Source organism: Peromyscus californicus, unplaced genomic scaffold, assembly GCF_007827085.1.
Source record: "Peromyscus californicus insignis strain IS unplaced genomic scaffold, ASM782708v3 Scaffold_15__1_contigs__length_86483966, whole genome shotgun sequence".
In the NCBI taxonomy this organism is placed as follows: Eukaryota; Metazoa; Chordata; class Mammalia; order Rodentia; family Cricetidae; genus Peromyscus; species Peromyscus californicus.
Window position 1 is genome coordinate 21,803,017 of NW_026294447.1, and position 18,900 is coordinate 21,821,916.

The following is an 18,900-nucleotide window of genomic DNA, read 5'->3' on the forward strand; positions in this document are numbered from 1 at the left end:
TACTTCAAACCCACTACACTTCATTAAAACTGTGATAAGAGCCTGCACAGCGGCATGGACATATTGCAGCTGTGGCTCTCTGAGAGAGGGAAAGAATCCTCAGATTGTTCAAGTATGACACAATGAGTTTGTAATGGAGTCACTCCGTCCAGATCCATCCGGGTTCATGCACTGGTTTACTCCGCAGGCACTGGGGCTCTCACAGCCGAAAGGAAGGCTGCACCTGAGCCAGCCCGGACTGGTTAGTCGCTTTGATGATAAGGAACTGAGTAACCTGGGGTGGGGGCAGAGCAGAAAGGAGGATGAACGGCCTCTGAATTCAAGTGTACTACCAGGACCAACCACACTTAATCCAGCCAAGATGTGGAGGAGGAGGAACTGGGTAGAGACGTGACAGGAGGTCCATGGAGGTGGAGAGCTGGCTAACTTCTGTTGGTCTGCGTTAGTGACTCTGTCCCCGGACTAGGGATTGTTTTTTCCTGAGAATTCTTTTCTAACTTCTCACAGTAAGTCAGATTAATGTCTTAGGGCTTCTATTGCTGTGTTGCTGTGATAAAACACCATGACCAAAAGCAACATCGAAGGAAGGCTTTAGTTCAGCTTACAACTCTCGGGTTATACTCCATCACTCAGAGAAGTTAGGGCAAGAACTCAAGGCAGGAACTGAAGTAGAGGCCATGGAGGAATACTGTGTACTGGAGAACTCTTCCTTTCTAACCCACCTAATGGCCATCTACCTATCAATTACCAATTAAGAAAATGCCTCACAGGCTTTCCCATAGGCCAAACTGGTGGGGACATTTTCTCAATTGAGGTTCCCTCTTCCTGAATGATACTAGCTGTGTCCAGGTGAACAATAACAACAACAATAACATCATCAACAACTACATAACCAACCGGGACGGTTACTCTATGAACTCCCAAGTTGTCTTCCACATACTCCTTTACAGTTCTCCCCACCTTTTGAAAATGTCTGCTCTGTCCATTGTTGTGTTACAGTCCCCCCCCCCCCCCCGGATTGAAATATTTCGTTCTACACAGAAGCTCCTGGAGCAGGAAGGTAAACAACTCAGAATATCTCCAGGAAGTTCCTGAAACTGACAAGATTCATTAGGCTCCTTCTTCCCAAGAGTAAACAAGCCAAGCCCCTGAGAGTCACTTTCAGACGAGTCAAGCTGCAAAGAAGATGCTGAGACCAGCCAAGCTGCCTGAAGAGGTTTAGACCAAACTAAGTCACCTGGAAAGGACACTCTCCAACTTACGAAGCTGCCTGCAGACTGAAGTGTGCTCCAGCTTCCCAGCGTTTGTGACCTGTCACCCATGTTGGGGTGGGCCTTGGTGATGCAGCTGCCCTTGAGTCATTTCTGCCCCAGTAAGTGACCCCTCACCCATACTTTTGTAAGTGACCCTAATAAAACTCACTGGTTTGCCAAGGTGGCCTTTAGTGGTACCTGTTCTTTGGTCTGTCATGAGCGTCCTATCTGGGGTCAGTAGATATGTATGTAATGTCTCCCCAGAAAAAGTTCTGTCACACATCACATAGCAGTTGGCATGTGGTCTTTGGAGAAAGGCCGCTTGTTCTGTCCCTAATTAGCTGTGTGACCTTGGGCAACTCAGCCTCTCTGAGCGTCAGCTTCTTTATGAATAAGGACCTGCACTAGGGTGACTGGGAGATGAAATTATTCAGTCCAGGGCCTGACAACTAGTCACTGTAGTCATCATCAAGAATAATACTGTCTCCTACTAGATCATTGTTTCCCAAGGGCAGAGTTTATGTCTTCACCTTCTAGAGCTCAGCACATAGGATGCTCTGAGTTCATATCTGCTGGATGATTTCACAGTGGTAGCTGCTTGTGAGGGACTAGTTGTTCCTCCTGGGGTAATGGATTGAGCTTAGAGAAAGTTGAGGTTCAGCAATGAGACAGACTGTGACGCCCTAGTAGAATCAACCTATTCTACGCTCCGTGGGGAGTGATAGGAATGGCCTTTCCTACAAGGGTTTGGACAGGAAGCATTTCTTGAGAAGATGGTGTGATGAATCTGGGTGTCCCTTTAGAAGTGTGGCTCTTCTGGGGAAGAATCTTCTAGGAAAAGCTCCTAGCTAGAGAGCCCAACACTTCAACACTTAACACTGGGTGTTGAATGTAGATGCTGGTCAACTTGCCACCCTTCTTCATCTGCACTGCCTTCCATGGGCTCCAGAGCTGGCGGTTCTCATAGGGCCCTTGTCTGCCCACATTGCTTATGCATGCTGTGTGCTCGTGGGGCTCAGGCGTGTCTACAGGGCACTCCTGAGAGAAGGTTCCTCTGGGCAAACAGTCAGATTTGCTAGCAGTAAAGCTGTAGCCATGCGTAAAGGGAAGAAACTAGATTACTTCTTAGGCTCCCTTTCAGTCCTTTGAATGTAACAACAACAGCAAAATCCTGGGGTGGGAGAAAGGAAAGGAGGAAGAGGAGAGAAGCCTCATACCTGTAATGCTAGCAGTCAGAGGGCTGAAGCATGAGGGTTGCCATGAGTTCAAGGCCAGCCTGAGCTACATATAGCCTTTGTCTCCGGTGATGAGGGTGGGATGGCAGAGGGAGGAATAGAGAATGGATGTAGGGAGTGGGAAGGGGAAGAGCAGAAGAGAAACTCATGGCTTTTCTAACAAGATTTCCCCTCCGTAACACTGCCCCTTCTAAAATTAGCACAGCTCGGCAGTGGAGGGATGGCTGCTGACTTAGAGATAGTTCAGACAGCAGTGTGTCCACCAGCTCATTAGGAATGTCATTGAGCCCAAGAATGACTACAATCTAGTGATGTAAATACAGCTTTCCGCTGCCTTTCTCAAGGAGTGGATCTGGCTGCCTCTGGCACAGAGGACCTCAGAACCAAAGACGGAGGCATTTCTGTGACATGGTAGCAAAAACACAGCTAAGGATAAAGTCTGGTTATGAAACAAGAAAGAGAAGCAGAAATGCCCAGCAGGAGTTTAGATATCTGGGCTCTTGTCCAGGATCTGCTACTAATGTGTGACCTTGGGTGAGTTGATTCATTTCTTTGGACCACATTTTTTTTTTAATCTGGAGGATCCCCGCTAGCTCTAATAATATAACTTATTAAAGCATAGAAGTATGTACAGGGGAGGTTGCAAAGAGGATGTATTGTACCCTTCACCTATCTTTGAACAGTAGACTTGGGATCCATATTAGTCCATATCCATCAATAGACAGCTATCCAAGTGACTTACACATCAGTTCTTTCAAAACAGTTTCCTACTGTGCAAACTGTTCTACTGATGTAGGAAAATGCACACAGCCCAGCTGTAGCATTGAATACAAACAGTGATTTCTAAAAGTAACTTGGTCATACAGTTATTTAATAACATGTTTAGTACCGTCCATGTCCTCTGTGTTGTCTATAGAAGGTAACAATAAGACCACAAGATGTTACCACAAGGTAACAACAAGAAACACACACAAGATGACTGCCCAGTAAATCAACATCAGCAACATCTTGGAACCTGTTCCAGGTGCTGACCTGCCCGTGCATAGCAAAGTGAGCATTTATATGACTTCTTCAGCAGAAGGCCACTAGTCCGGGCTGGGCCTTCCTGAGGTAGTGAAGCTTCCTTATTTCAGCCAGGTTTGTAATGGTTAACTTGAACCATGGCTAAAATAAAATCCCATATCCTTCGTCCAGGGGACAGTGACACTGTAAAGTGGAAGTTTCTACCACAAGTCTGAAAAGACGAGGCCCATGATCCTTAAGAACTCTGTAGAGGACAGTAAGCACCCCTTTGTGATAGACCCATCCATTGGGTTCCATGTCCTGAGAGGTCGTGACTGTGAGTGATGACTAGGTTTGGAATATGTCAGGGTAGATGTTCATGTTTGCACCTCTCTGATTCCCAAGGATATTTATTATCAACCTCCTGGTTGAAAGAGCCCAGATATTTTACCTTGAGGGGTACCTAAGAAACCAGTAGGATCTGATCATCAAAGTCTGCACTATGGAGGAAAATGTGTCGTTGTAAGCATTGGAATCATTTCACAGGGGGGTTATTTATTTATTTTTTTCTTTTAATGCCTTCAACACCAGCTCTTAAGTCACGATCATGTGCATGTGTGTGTCTGTGGTGGTGGTGGTAGTGGGGGATTCTCGGTTCTCCTTTCCTAGGCTGGCTGAGAACAGATAATCAGGAATGTCTGTAGCACTGGTGGTGGGGTACTATGGCCGTAGCAATCCCAGTCCTCAGTGGTTATGGCTTCCAGGCATCTCTGGATCCTCTGCACAAGAAATTTATACCAAGTCTTCTAGTAAACTGGAAGAAAGAGATTTGAGGGGAAAATATCTCTCTGATACAAAAACTGCAAGAGCTATGTGGTTCCTGTGAGAAAATTTATCCTTGAGGGAAGAATAATTCTGGCATGGCCAGCTGGGCTTAGCAACAGGCCTTAAGGATCAAAAGGAGTAATGAGCCTTGGTTCTGCGCAGAGGCTGTTATTTGAACCCATCCTGGCCCAATTATCTTGGTGTCGTATGTTAGCCCTAGAGAGAAGAATAAATAAGCCTGGAAAAGCAGAACCACCACACGGAAGCACTGCAGAGCCCAAGCAACTCCCCTGCAGAGTGAGACGTCTCGCCTAAGGAGCACAACTCCGGGAAGGTACCACTTCCTTCATTGCAGCCCTTTGCAAAGTGGCCCAGGCTCTGCCTGCAGCAGAGCCTTGTGGTAGCAGTGTTAGCAGCATGGAGGGTCTGGCACATTGGGAACAGGGAGCACAAGGAATCGCAAATACTTCTGAACCCCTCAGCAGGACTTGGAGAATGCTAAGGGAGTGTGGGGCTGTGGAGAGGAAGTGATGAGGGTACAGTCCCATGAACCAATAAAATGCCATACTGGGAACAGTATTGCCGCATTGATTCCTAAAGCAGGTGGGCTCCCCCTCTTTGGAAACGCGTTCAGGAGTGGAGTATCTTATCCCTGTTTCTTTTCTTGTCTTGTTCTGGCTCTTCCAGCCTGGGCCAGCTCTACATGGGCTGCAGTTGATGCCACACAGGTACAAACTGATGCGATGTAGCCTCATGACAGCCTCATAAACTTTTACCTTCTTATGAGGTTTCCCTGTTGACACAAAGGCATAGCCCCCACCCCATTAGGAGTGTGGGTGATGATTTAGAAATGCTACAGAGTCAAACAGTTCCTGGGTTAAACCTTTGACCAGTGGAAAACTAGTCAGAAGTGAAAAATTCATTAAGTCCAGCCAGGCATGTCATGCCAGTGCAGTTATATCTGGCTTCTCCTCTCTGGATAGAGCAGCAGTTTATCTTGACTGCATAGTGACCTCATCTGCATTTGGGCTGTTTTCTCTTTTGCAGTTTCAACAGCATAACCATCCAGGCCTTTTACGATGTCTGGTATATTGATGTTGTTGCCTTTATAACATTATCTACAGCTGGGAGACCCATTCTATAATAAAAAGAGGTGCAGTAGCAAGCTAAGGGACCTACCATGTATATCATCACTCAGAAGCTAACAGTCTTCCAGGATGGCACAATGGACTATTTAAAGGTTCATCTAAGTCATCAGCTTGAGGAAAATAGCCCGCTTTGCCCCTTCACTATGTGGCTAGCTGAAAGCCAGGAATGATGTTATATTTCTAGTCATTAGAACATGTGAGTCTGGGATTGGCAAGATGGCTCAGTAGTAAAGGTGCTTACTGCCAAGCCTGATGACCTGAGCTCAATCCCCAGGAACCATATGGTAGAAGAAAAAAACTGATTCCTGGAAATTGTTCTCTGACCTCCACATGTTCATTCTCCTACCACGTATATACATGGACACACACACACACACACACACACACACACACACACACACACACGTAATTAAATGTAAAAAAATATTTGAAAAGCATACATGGTCCTGGGAAATAAGTGTGACCTCATTCATCATCATTTTCAATGACCTACTTATGGAATTTTTGTTTTCCAAGCCCACACACTTGGACTTTTCCAGGCTTTGAGGCCCTAATTCCCAGAGGTCAGTATACTTTCCACTGACCTTGATGCTACAATTCCCATCCAGTCAGTAGAGCTGCTTCTGCTGGAGAATGAGCAAGCAAACAAAGTCACTGAATAGCATGAAGAGCTGTAATTTGGTATATAATCTGAACAGGGGAAAGCATGTCTGAAACCCACAGGATTTCCAAGGATGTGTTTTGGGTCACATGAATGGGTTATTGCTCAATCTTAGCCCAGCAAACCTTGGTAAGTGTGGTAGTTTGAATGTAATTGGTCCCCATAATATCATAGGGAGTGGCTCTATTAGGAGGTGTGGCTTTGTTGGAGTGGGTGTGGCTTTGTTGGAGTGTGTCACTCTAGGGGTGAGCTTTGAGGTTTCCTATGCTCAGGATACCGCCCAATGTCTCAGTCGACTTCCTGTTGCCTGCAAGCGAAGATGTAACCAGCAACACATCTGCCTGCATGCCACCATGCTCCCAGTCATGATGATAATGGACAGAACCTCTGAAACTGTAAGCAAGCCACCCCAGTTATATGTTTTCTTTATAAGAGTTGCTGTGGTCATGGTGTCTCTTCACATCAATAGAAACCCTCACTAAGACAGTCATATAGGTCTTGACCATACCACTAGGCAAACAGTGCAGGCCCCTGGCCAAGCACTAGTCAAGGGTGACCAGAATCTAAAATGAGAAGTAGGGGAAGGAAATGGTAAATGCTGCTTATAGCCTTGGGATCAGTTCCAAATGTCTGACTGCAGTTTATTATTCTCTTGCCTTGGATCTATATATAATATATACTATACATACGAATATAAATATATGAATATAAATATATATGAGTTTAAAAAATATGTATAAAGTTCAGCTGCCACCATCTTGAGAGAGAATCAAGCCAATTAGACTCCTAACTCTCCTAACTCCCCTTCAGGGTAAAAAAAATGAGTGCCTCACAGTCCCAGAAAAGTTAGCCTTTAAAGTGGCCAAGGGAGCCAGGTGATGGGACCACAGGCCAGCTGTGTGGTGGCCTCTTTGCAATAGATTTGTCCACTCCATTAGCCCTCTCAGCTTCTCCTGCCTCCTCTGAGTTGTTACTGCAGCCAAGAGCGTCCCCCAAATAAGGCGGCCGTGTCTTGCGATGCCCGTCCTTGCAGCTCTCCCTCACCAGCTTGGGACTTCTCTGATACCCAAGACAAAGAAATCTACAGTAGCCCTTACACACACACATCCAGCCTGGCTACAGAATGAGCTCTGAGAATGAAACTTCAATCAATGGACTATGGGAACAAGAGAAAAATTCTTCCCTTTTTCTCTCCTAGGGGCCTGTTGCTGAGACTTGGATTACAGAGATTCATAGATGGTCCTAGGATATCCATCAGTCCTGCTTAGTGGTAGCTACTTCAGTACTCTGCCTAGTAATGGTTTTATCTCTTCTTCCTGTCTCACTTCCCTGTCCTTTCCTCCTGGGACTTAGCACATGTGTCCTGAAAGAGACACACAAAATCTCACCTCTAGCTCTGCTTCCTTTTTCTTTTCAAAAAATTATTATTTTTTTTGAGAATTTCATACATGTATACTGTATGTCATTTCCACTATTTCCTTTCCCCCTCCAACCCCTTTCATGTCCCCGTACTCACACTTGAATTCGTTACCTCTTCTTTAATTATTATTGTTTTATACACACACACACACACACACACACACACACACACACACACACACACACACACAAACATGCACACTTACTTGATATATATACAACCTACTGGGTTCATTTAGTATTGCTTTTATGTACCATCTCTGCTTTCTTAGTAAATAAGGCTATGAGAATGGTGTCTCAGAGGGAAAATAGTAAAATATATAACAATGAAAATACCTGTTCTCTGTAAAGGGAACATAAGTCAAAAGTTAAGACAAAGCCAGGCATGGTGGCACATACCTGTAATCTCAGAGCTTGGGGTAGAATCAAGAGGATCATGAGTTCAAGGGTATCTTAAGCTACATAAGGAGTTCAAGGCCAGCCAGACACATGGGCAAAATAACCATGGGGGAATAAAAGTTAAGCCTAACCACAGAGGAACAATTCTGGTTCTCCGTGTTTTTCCCTGTGGACAAGATTTAGGCTTACGTCCTTGATTTCATATGGAAGAAAATAGAAAGGGCAGGTTAAAGATGCTTTTGAAACCAGGTATGATAGCACATGCCAGTAATCCTTCACTGGGGAAGCTGAGGCAGAAGGATTCAACACTAGCCTGGGCCACATAACCAAGATGCTATCAAAAGTAAATCAAGGACTGGAGAGATGGCTCAGTGGTTAAGAGCACTGGCTACTTTCCCAGAGGACCTGGGTTCAATTCCCAGCACCCACATGGCAGCTCACAACTGTCTTTAACTCCAGTTGCAGGGGATCTGACACCCTCACACAGACATACATGCAAGCAAAACACTAATGCACATAAAATAAAAATAAATAAATTATTTAAAAAGTAAATCAATAGCAATAATAAAAATCCATTTTAAATTGTCATAATATATGCCCACTGGAATTTCAGAAATCCTTTATTTAGAATCTAAGAGAAGCAGACACTAGCATGGGGATTTGAGGTAGCCCAGGTTAGCCTTGTAAAGAAGATGATCTCTAGCACACCCCCGGAAGTCCATCATCTCCCACTTTCCCCTGAGTGCTTATGTACTCTCTCCCTCTCCTCCACCCAGCCCTTTTAACTACATTATCTCAAAGTGGTCATTGGACTTGATATGCAGTTGAGCGTTAATGATGAGTGGAATTTAATCTGGTATTTCCCCAAGAATCCCAAGTGGGTTTTTTAAATATATAAAATAATCCCCTAACTCAAAAGACCAAGCATCTGTTAGTGAATTTTCTGGCATCAACAGTTGGCTAGTAGACACAGATTTGGGGTTCCCTTGAAAAAAGACATCGAATGCACAGTTGCTACTTTAAATTTAGGTCTTGGTCCACATCATTTATTTCTACAACTTTCACCAATAATCCCAGCCAGAAAAAGGAACTAGACAAAGAAATTCCAGACTTGCTTTTAATCACTGATTTGGGTTTTTCCCCACCGTACGGGTATAAAAATTTAATGGTTAAATTAAAAGTTAAAATCAGTTTAAACAAAACTACTGTGCCTCCTATGTAGATTTTTTCATTAATAGTTTTACTATATTTGCCTTGTCAGTTATCTGCCCAGAATCCCCCCCCCCTTTTTTTTAAATCCGTATCAAAATCAATCACAAGCTCTGGCACTCTTCCCTTTAAGCACTCTCGTGGCTTGATTTTCCTCTTAACTATCCCACATGTCAGATTAAAGGCAAGAACCATTCAACAGCTGCCATTTAATAACTCATTCATTATTGGACACTCAAGACAAAAGGCCACACTGGACAGAAGGAGCTCAATGGTTCCACCTGTCCCTTCTCTTGCAGGTAGGCGACCAAGCTTGCTTCCTGGGAAGTGCTGTCCTGACTTGTCACCTTTCAGTGATACTTAGTAGTCCCTACACAGCTTCGTGTTCTTGTGCAGCGGCCGGCCAACAAAACTCCCAAGAGCTCACCTCCTTTTACATCATCACTGTGCTTGGAAAGGCGAAGGCATTTGAAGATATAAATTGTACTTTGAACTATGCACGGAGTTTGAGTCAGCCCAACACAAGCTGCCTGCTTCCTGACTCTCACTGATAGCCATTGTTGCTAGAACTGTGCTATGGTCTCTTTTCTAATTCCGGACCTGTCTGACAGGGTACCAGCAGGCAGGACTGAGCTTCCCCACCAAGAGGGTCCTGACTGCCTCAGCCCTGGAGCTTCCTCCTTGCTACTTCCTGCCACCCAGCCCAGCACAAGCATTTCTGTATTTTGCATAGAATGGCTTTGTCTTTCTGCTAGAGTCTAAATTCTAGGTGGGTAAGAGGCTTTCTAAATATTCTATCCTTAGTGCTTGGGGGGCTTGACATACTATGAGGTGTGACACCCTAAGATCAGAAAGTTTCATGTATTCTTTTATTTAAACTTAAAACACGTAGATAATTGCTTGGTTTGTTAGTACCCCTCATGCTGGCTCCGCCAAAGTTCTCTCTGGGTATGTGAACATGGCAGCTGGTATCAGCTAGATTTGTTTTTTTTTCCAGCAAGACACAGGCTATTGCCATGTGCATTGACTTAGAGACAGGGCTCTGCTGTGTCAGCGCCACAGTTCAGAAACACTCCACAGGCCCAGGGTCTTTCTTTTCAACACCCTTTTGCACTGACCTCTTTTTCAGGCTTCTCAAGTAAAGGATTAAAGCTGAAGAAGCATGGGAAGGGGCTTAGCGGGGGGCCTTGGCAGGACTGATTTTGGGGATCATAGGCTGTGAGAGGGCTTCCATTACTCTCTGGTTCTGGCAGTTCCACAGACCCAGACCCCTTACATCCCTGGGTCACTCTACAGGGATGCATGAAAGTCAAGTCAACTTCCCTCTGGGAAACACATCACTGGACTTAGTAGAACATAGGGTGCCCCGCACTCGGGCACTCCATTAGCTAATGCTCTCATGAACTATCAGCTTCTGAGAATGTAACCATGACAATATATATAGCCTTACATGTGACACCATGGGGTGTCGCTAAACAAGTACTTTGATGTCCTTATAAAATAGATTCAGGCAATAGGTTAATATACTTTCCTTTCTTCTGAATTTCCCTGAGAAAATGTCTTCTCATCTAAATTTTATGTGATGGGAAAAAAGTGTCTATAGATGCACTGGAAACATTGAAAATAAGTTCACTGTGGTCTCATAGTTGGTGACAGCAACTGGGTCTCAGGCTTCCTTCCTACCCGAGCTGTGTTTCATTCTGGAACCCAGGGAAGCTCGGGGTGACCTTTTTTTTTCTTTTTAATCCTTATTCCATTGAGATTGTTCAGTAAAGAAGAGTCTGAGCAGAATCCTGAGGGGCTTGTCATCAAAGCTGGATCTAGAAACAGAAATGTAAGACTCTCAGCTCAAAGCTAGTCATCTGGAGAGGACCGAGTCCCAGAGTTCCTACTTTTCACAATTTCTGCTTGCTCTGTTATCTGTGAGTCCATCATCATCAGCATTTTTCAGAATGGTCTGCCTGAGACTGATACAGAAAACAAAGAAACATGGGCAAACAGCCAGAAGGAACACAGCCCACCCTGGAGGCAGAGATGGGCTGTTTGACAGTGACCTTGACAAAGAACATACAATCTTTGGGTGGCGTTCAGTCCCCTCACTGTGGGGGAGCTGCCCCCACTTTTTACAGGGTTCCTATGAGGAGGAGAGAGGCATAAGGAATTAGTAGATAGAAAGATAGTGGAGATGAGACAGAAACGCAAGACAGCTTCGGGAGGACCTGGGTCAATACCCAACAGCCCCTTCTGGCTCTTCAAAAGGGCTTTTTATAGGAATGCCAAGGGACGGGACAAAAGCCCTCCCCTTGCTAGATTAAAGCATACGGCATATCCAAGTGCAGACCCTTCCAAACATCTGGTAACCGTGCATGTGGTCAATCCATCCCCTTATGCAGCCCTGCTGGGTAAAGCAAGCTCAGATCTCACTAGGAAACCTCTGTGGGCTCCCACACCTCACCACCCCCAAACATGCAGTGGTTTGGGACTTCCCGCCTTCCCTTTTGGGAGGCACCTGAAGACTGACAGCTCCTCAGATGGGCCTTTGGGCTGCCAGATCCGACCCCACAGCCTTGTGTGCCCATTAAGATGTCTGAGCCCTGCAGCCAGCCTCAAGTGAGGCAAGACAGTCTGCTGTTGGCTGCTAGATCCAACTCAGATGAAGCCCCTCCTCCATTGTACCCTAGCTCTTCACACTCAAGCTTGTTATCAGTCCCACAGCCTATTTCATGGTGCTCCCAGAGCAGATTAAACAACATTAGTCTTAGATAGCTAGAAGGGAGAATCTCATCTCATCTCCACAGAGCTAGCCAGTCCCAGGAATGGACCAGTGTCTCCACAATGCGAAGACAGGCAGACTAATTCCCAGTTCTCTTGACCTTTCCCCCACGGTCGCCAGGTTGGTGGCAGGAGGCAGGAATGTTCATCCTGCCTCCTTTCTATTGGTTGTGACAGTGATTAGCGGATTTAGGAGGCACTATACTAAGTCCTCTCTGTATGTGACGTTTCATTTAATTCTGTGTCGTAGAAAAAAAACCAAGGCGCCAAAGGCACAGCCGACTTTCTCAGCATCACACAGACACCAGACGGTAGAGAATGGAGGCTTGAGCTCTGGGGCAGTTTGGCTTCAGAGCCCTCCTGGGGTCAAACCACTTCTTTTTTTTTTTTTTTTTTTTTTTTTGGTTTTTCGAGACAGGGTTTCTCTGTGTAGCTTTGTGCCTTTCCTGGAACTCACTTGGTAGCCCAGGCTGGCCTCGAACTCACAGAGATCCGCCTGGCTCTGCCTCCCGAGTGCTGGGATTAAAGGCGTGCGCCACCACCGCCCGGCACCTTATGCTTCATTGTTTAAACCTGGGTCACATGACTGCCCTGGCTGCAGTACAAGTGCGGCTTTATGGAATTGACCTTAAGGCTGTAAAGGTCAGCTGAGTAGCCGACCAATAGGCTGCCCCAGGTACAGAAAAAACAATGGCGTTTGTTGTAGGGAAGAGGTCCTTGGCGCACTAACCTCCTAGGGTGGAAGTCCCAGGTCAGTGGTTGTTTGGCTTGCTGCCACTGGGGGAAGAGACCTCGCTTTTGCTGGTAGCCAGCAGACACAGTGAAATGGCCAGCGGCAGCTCCACTTCCAACCCGAGAGCCAGTGTCTGAGCAGAAGCAGGTCTTATTAAATTATTCATCCTGATTGAATGGGGGAGGAAATCGGATGCAACAGGTGTGGCCCTTCCTGCTTGCTGAATGGCTTAAAACCAGCTTTTAGATACTTGCCGCCTCAGGGGAAGGCAGCAGGCAGACAAATCAACTGTATTTTAAGCTAATTACTGAAATGCTGCAATACCCGTCAAACGGGGACATTTTGTTCTGTTGTCAGTGGCCACAGAATAGAACCTTGGGAAGGAAAAAAAGCAATATTAAGTAGGCAATTTTCTGTACGTGCACCCAGAAAAAGCCTCTTAGATACATGGTTACATTCCAAGGATTATTTTACCTTCCTATAAACTCGGGTAGAATCTCATTTTTACAAGCTCAAAGAGGCTCCTCAATTGCTACATTAGAGAGGAAGCTCATTAAACTTGAAGCCTGTTGGTATAATATGCTAAAGTAGATGGTGTTGTTTCCACTTAAATCGCCTTGCACAAAGCAAATGTTAGCCATGGAGTTGATTTGCAAACGGCACGTGGAGTAGGGAGAAGATGATGTGAAGATGAACCTGGCCTGTTCTGTGTTTGAGAAGCAGAGAAGGGAAATGATGTTCTGTCCTTCTGTGGTGATGTATTTGGATGCAGCATTGTAGTTTAATGAAATGTGATGTGTTTTTCAAATGGTAGATAGTCACATTTTTGCTATTTTATAATTTGCTTGGTTCTCTCTCTCTCTCTCTCTCTCTCTATCTCTCTCTGGAGCTTGTTGTATTAGCACTAACAGCTTAAAAATGCTGTAAAATGAGCAGAGTTTTGAATTGGCTATTATCCATTCAGAAAATAACTACAGACCCAGCAAAGACATTCTGTAACTGGGAGACGCCGAAAGCTCACAGAGAGCATCTGCTTGGCTGCCCCAGTTTCCCAGAGACTCAGTTTTCTTATCTGTAAAATAGAGAACTAGATTCCATCATCGGTGAAGCTTGTGATCCCTGGAGCCTTTGAAGTTCTGAAGTTCTAAAGGTCTGTGATTGGCCACACTCCGGGTCAGGATTTAACAAACCCTCCCGTCATAAATATGAGTCACAAGTGACGTGCTCAGCTAGATGCTGCTAAAAATGCTACAAAAGCTGATAGAGCACTCCATGAGAGGAAAACTCCTTCGAAGGATGGGCTGTTGGGAGGATAAATGTTTGATCCTTCTAAATGACTGTGTTTTCCCCTCTCAGTGTTTCCTGTACCCACACTGACAAATGATGCTAATAAGTGAGGCTCTCTCAAGGCATGGATGTGGAGACGGCATTCTCCCTGCATTATGCTTTATGAATGGAAGGTTAATGAAATTGTGCACGTCTCGGTTTTCACTCTGCAGGTAATTTTGTCAGTGAGATGAGACTGTCCTATCTTTAATTTGGGATTCTATTAAATTAAAGGCACTGCAAAGGAAGGGCCATTTTATTCTTCTATTCTGTCATATTTAATAGCAAGATGGCGTGCTGAATGCCCTTGCCCATTGATTCTTCCCAGAGTCTCCTGTTTCCTAGCAATTTGCTGTAAGCCCATATTTTGTACACAAAAGAAAAAAATAACGAACCTTCTTGTGTCAAAATTCCTTTTAAAAATTAACATTTGTAGCCGGGCGGTGGTGGCGCACGCCTTTAATCCCAGCACTCGGGAGGCAGAGCCAGGCGGATCTCTGTGAGTTCAAGTGAGTTCCAGGAAAGGCGCAAAGCTACACAGAGAAACCCTGTCTCGAAAAACAAAAAAACAAAACAAAACAAAAAAAAAACATTTGTTTGTTTGTTTGTTAGGAGTGGGCAGAGCGTGGGGACTAGAGGACAGCTAGCTGTTCTTCCTGTCCATCTTCTGGGATTTGGGGATGGAGCTCAGGTTGTTAGGCCCACACACTAGCCCTTTAATCTGCTGAGCCATCTTCAAGTGAACCAGGAGTTTCCTGTGGCTTGGGCTCATCTCATGTAGAGAAAAAGGAGGAAAAAACTAAAGGGTTTCAGCCTACCTACTCATTGCCATGTCTCTTAATCAGTGGTAGCTGTTTGGGATGCTACTGGCCGAATGTTGAGTGGTTCAGTTTGCGTGACGGTCCCATGTATTGCAAGGTCTTTAATCCCTGCTCCCATCTACTAAATCCCAGGTGTACCCCCTGTTCATACTGGGCCCACACACATTTCCAAATGCCATTTTTTCTGAAAAAATCCCAAGCCGGTATGCCCCTCCAGCGAGAGGAACACTTGCCTAGCATGTCTAGGACCCTGAGTTCAAGCCCCCAAGCACCACCACCACCACCAGCCCCCAAGGGTCTGTGTATATATATGTGGGGACATAAAGCAAAATGCCCCGATCATTCCATCCATCCCCAGTTAACATATCTGGTCAGTGCCATTCTTCCCTGGATTGATGGCATTTGTATAAAAGAGAAAAGGCATAAGAAGTCATTTGAAAGTCACATGGGAAGTAGATGTTTGTACACTTTTCCCAGACCTTAGGCAAGATTGGACCTTTCACCATGTTGCTTTATAGAAAGTGTAGTCTTGTTTCTCCTTCGCATTTCTATGGGATAGGTTAAAAGAGATCCACTATGGAGTTTTCAAAAAAGTGCACTACAAGGACATGCACAAAGGCAAAGGAGTTGACATTGCCCTCATATCTAATAAGTTTTTGCACCCCGGTAAACCTCTCTGCCGACGCAGCAATCCAGATCAGACCAAATCAGACCGAATTAGAAAAAGCCCCAGTTTAATGGGTAAAGTGTTCTCAGGTGATTCTCTGGCCCTGCAGAGAGGAGACAGGGCGAGAGACCAGAAAACCACGTGTCTGTTTTTTGGGATGCAGTTTATATACCCTGTGGGAGTGGTCTTGAGCCTCTCTGGCGGAGGAGCCGTGTTTGATGGGCTTTGAAGGGGCGGGTTTGGGGAAAGAGATGGGGGAGGGGAGTTGAGGTAGATCTTCCACCAGAACATTCCAGACTCTTTGGGTATATGGATGCCAGGGTGCCAAGGGTTGAGGTGGAGCTCCTACCCAAACAATATCTAGACTGCTGTGTGGAGTCAGGGTTCAAAATTCCAATCATTTAACATACAGGTACTGGGTAGGTACTAAGTAAGACAGACACTTTCTTGTACTCTGGAAAAATAAAAGATAGCTAAGTTCTCTGCTTTCGAGGCTCACAGCCGCACCCGGGAACTGACTCTAGAATGTCTAGGATATAAAATAAACACCATAAAGGAGGTTTGCTTACATGCTGTGGGAATCTGGTATGGGGTAGGCGACTTCACCTTGGCACAGAGGAAGGGCGGTAATGGGATGCAGAGTCCAGCGGATCCCAGGAAAGTCTCCCACAGATCCAACTGGGATGGCCTCAAAGAGTAAGTGAACATTTACCAGGTGTTAAAGGGATAGAGACCAGCATGCCAACTGAGAACATTATAGGTCACAAAAGTGTGCGAGAATGGAGACGGTCCCTGTGGTGGTAAGACATCCACGAAGTGACCAGGAGATGAGCCAGGACCAGCAGGTGGAAGCTGGTGTCTTGTCTTCTTTATAGAAGGTTTTGGAACATAGGAGCAAAACTATTGGACTTATATAGAAACAAAAACTCTAATGACCACGCAGAACCTGGCTAGAGGCCAACAAACTTCAGCCAAGGACCCCAGGTTTAGGCTCATATGTTTGAGCACTTGGTCCCCTGTTGGAACTCTTTGGGGAGGATTAGAAGGTGTGTCCTTGTTGGATGAGGTGTGCCATTGGGGGTGGGCTTGGGCCATTCCAAAACACACATTCTCTCCTCCTCCTCCTCCTCCTCCTCCTCCTCCTCCTCCTCCTCCTCCTTCTCCTCCTCCCCCTCCTTCTTCTTCTTCTTCTCTCTCTCTCTCTCTCTCTCTCTCTCTCTCTCTCTCTCTCTCTCTCTCTCCCTCCCTCCCTCCCCCTCCCTCCCTCCCTCCCTCCCTCCCTCCCTCCCTCCCTCTCTCTCTCTCTCTCTCTCTCTCTCTGATTTGTGGTTATGTCTCACGATGTGAGCTCCCAGCTACTGCTCCAGTATCACTTCCTGCTGCCATGCTCCTGGCCGTGACCATCATGGACTCTGAAACTGTGATCCCCCAAATAAACACTTTTTATGAGTTGCCTTGGTCATGGTGTCTTATCACAACAATAGAAAAATAACCGTGACTGGGGTCTGTCTGTCCCCACAGTCTAATACAGCTGTGCTACCTCTCTCTTCCCATCAAGACTTAGAGCCTGACACCAGACCAACAGCTTGAACTGCTGTTGCTCAAAGACTGTGGGAGCTATCTCAGATGGTACTGCTTCCCACATCCAGAGAAGCTTCCTCTTTTTATTCAGCACAACCGAAAAGCCAGAAGGCGTCATAAACACAGAGCGGTGTTTGTAAACACATTATTCTTATGCTTTCCCCAAATCCTTGAAAACCCGCCAGGGGTGGGGAGAGCGAAAGCGGAACATCGAGCCTAGCAGCACCTCTCATCTGTTAGAGGTTCCCATTCTAGTCGAACTTATATTTAGATGTCGTTCCCCACATCACACCTCTGCCTGCCGGAATGCAGCCACCTTTTGGTGTGAAACACAGCACCTGTTTAATGGGCTCACAAGAAATGACACAGATGTTTTCACTAGTAAACAAAAGAGTAACACACCTAGGGATAGGCAGCATGCCTGGAGGCAGGGGAAGTTGGTAATTTGGAGTTTGTATTGCTGTCCAGTTGTAGATGGCGTTGTGGATGGAAGCAACTGGAGTAGATCCCACTAGGACCCCCGAGAGGACAGATGGGAAGCTCTATCCCATGAGCTCTTATCCTGTTTGCCAAAGCCCCTGGCACTTCTGGGTTGACTGTTCAGGAGAACCAGATCCAACTCATAGACTATGCTCAGGGGTCCTTCTCCTTCCTGTCTTTAAGGGGAGGATGTGAGGTGGGCTACCAGGACAGTGATGCGGACGGCAATGCTAGAGAATGCAGGTGGGATTTCAATATAATACTTCCTAATACTGAACAGCGGTGTGCTACCCACACATCCACTCACCTGGCCTCCATGTTGGAGGGTGATGGCAGTCTGAGAGATGGGACATTTGTCTCTCATTCTGGAACGAATGCTGGTAATAGATGACTTTAGCAAACCACTTACTATTTGGGCCTCAGTTTCCTTACAAGGTTCAAAACTAGGGACACTAAACTGATCCATTATATCCCAAGGTGTATTCAATAGTACAACAGGTTACATAGAATGTTAATAGGCATAAGAGGGAAGAAAGGGTGTGTTGGTAAAATAATATAAGCAGATGGAGATAGCGAACAGTTATACAAATCTGCTCCCAAAGAATATCTTTATAATGTCTATGATGATGATAATGTCTGTCAAATGATCCTTCATTTGAGAAATACCTCACAGAACTAGGTTATCTTTTATTCTAATATTTATTGTGTACCTATTATTTTTAATCATTGTTAGGTTTTATATTAGGAATTTCTCAGATGTTCATTTATTCACTTACATATAAAAATGTTCTGGCTTATGATATGAATGTCAAGTTGTTCTTTACACTGGATATAATCTCCATGAAAAAAGAAACAGTTCTTATTTTTACCTGGGTTAAAGTAGAAAGAAGGAGAGAAAAACCCAAACTAGTGAGACAAGGCTACATTTTTATCAAGCCCATTTCATAAATAATGAGACTAGGGAGGTGACTTTTTGAATCACGCAGGTAGAAATGCCAGAGCTGAACTCTACTTGTGTTGAAATCTGCTTTCAAATGTTTTTGAGCTGAGTGTGGCGGCATGCACCTGTAGTCCTAGCACTCAAGAGGCTAAGACAAGGAGGACCACTTGACCCTAGAAGTTGGAGACCAGCCTGGGAAACATTAAGAGTCCCCCGCTCCACCTTTACAATGTCTTTGACATCATCTGAACAGAATGCAGTTAACCAGTACCCCGGGGCTCATTACATATCTCATCACAGGTCCATGTAAAAACTAGAGGCTGTAACCAATGTAACCAATATGGCCTCTACCACTGTGTTCTTTTCTCTCTTCCACAACTTTGAAGGTTAATGCTCTCCAAATTACCAGCTTGAGACTCGGTGTACTAA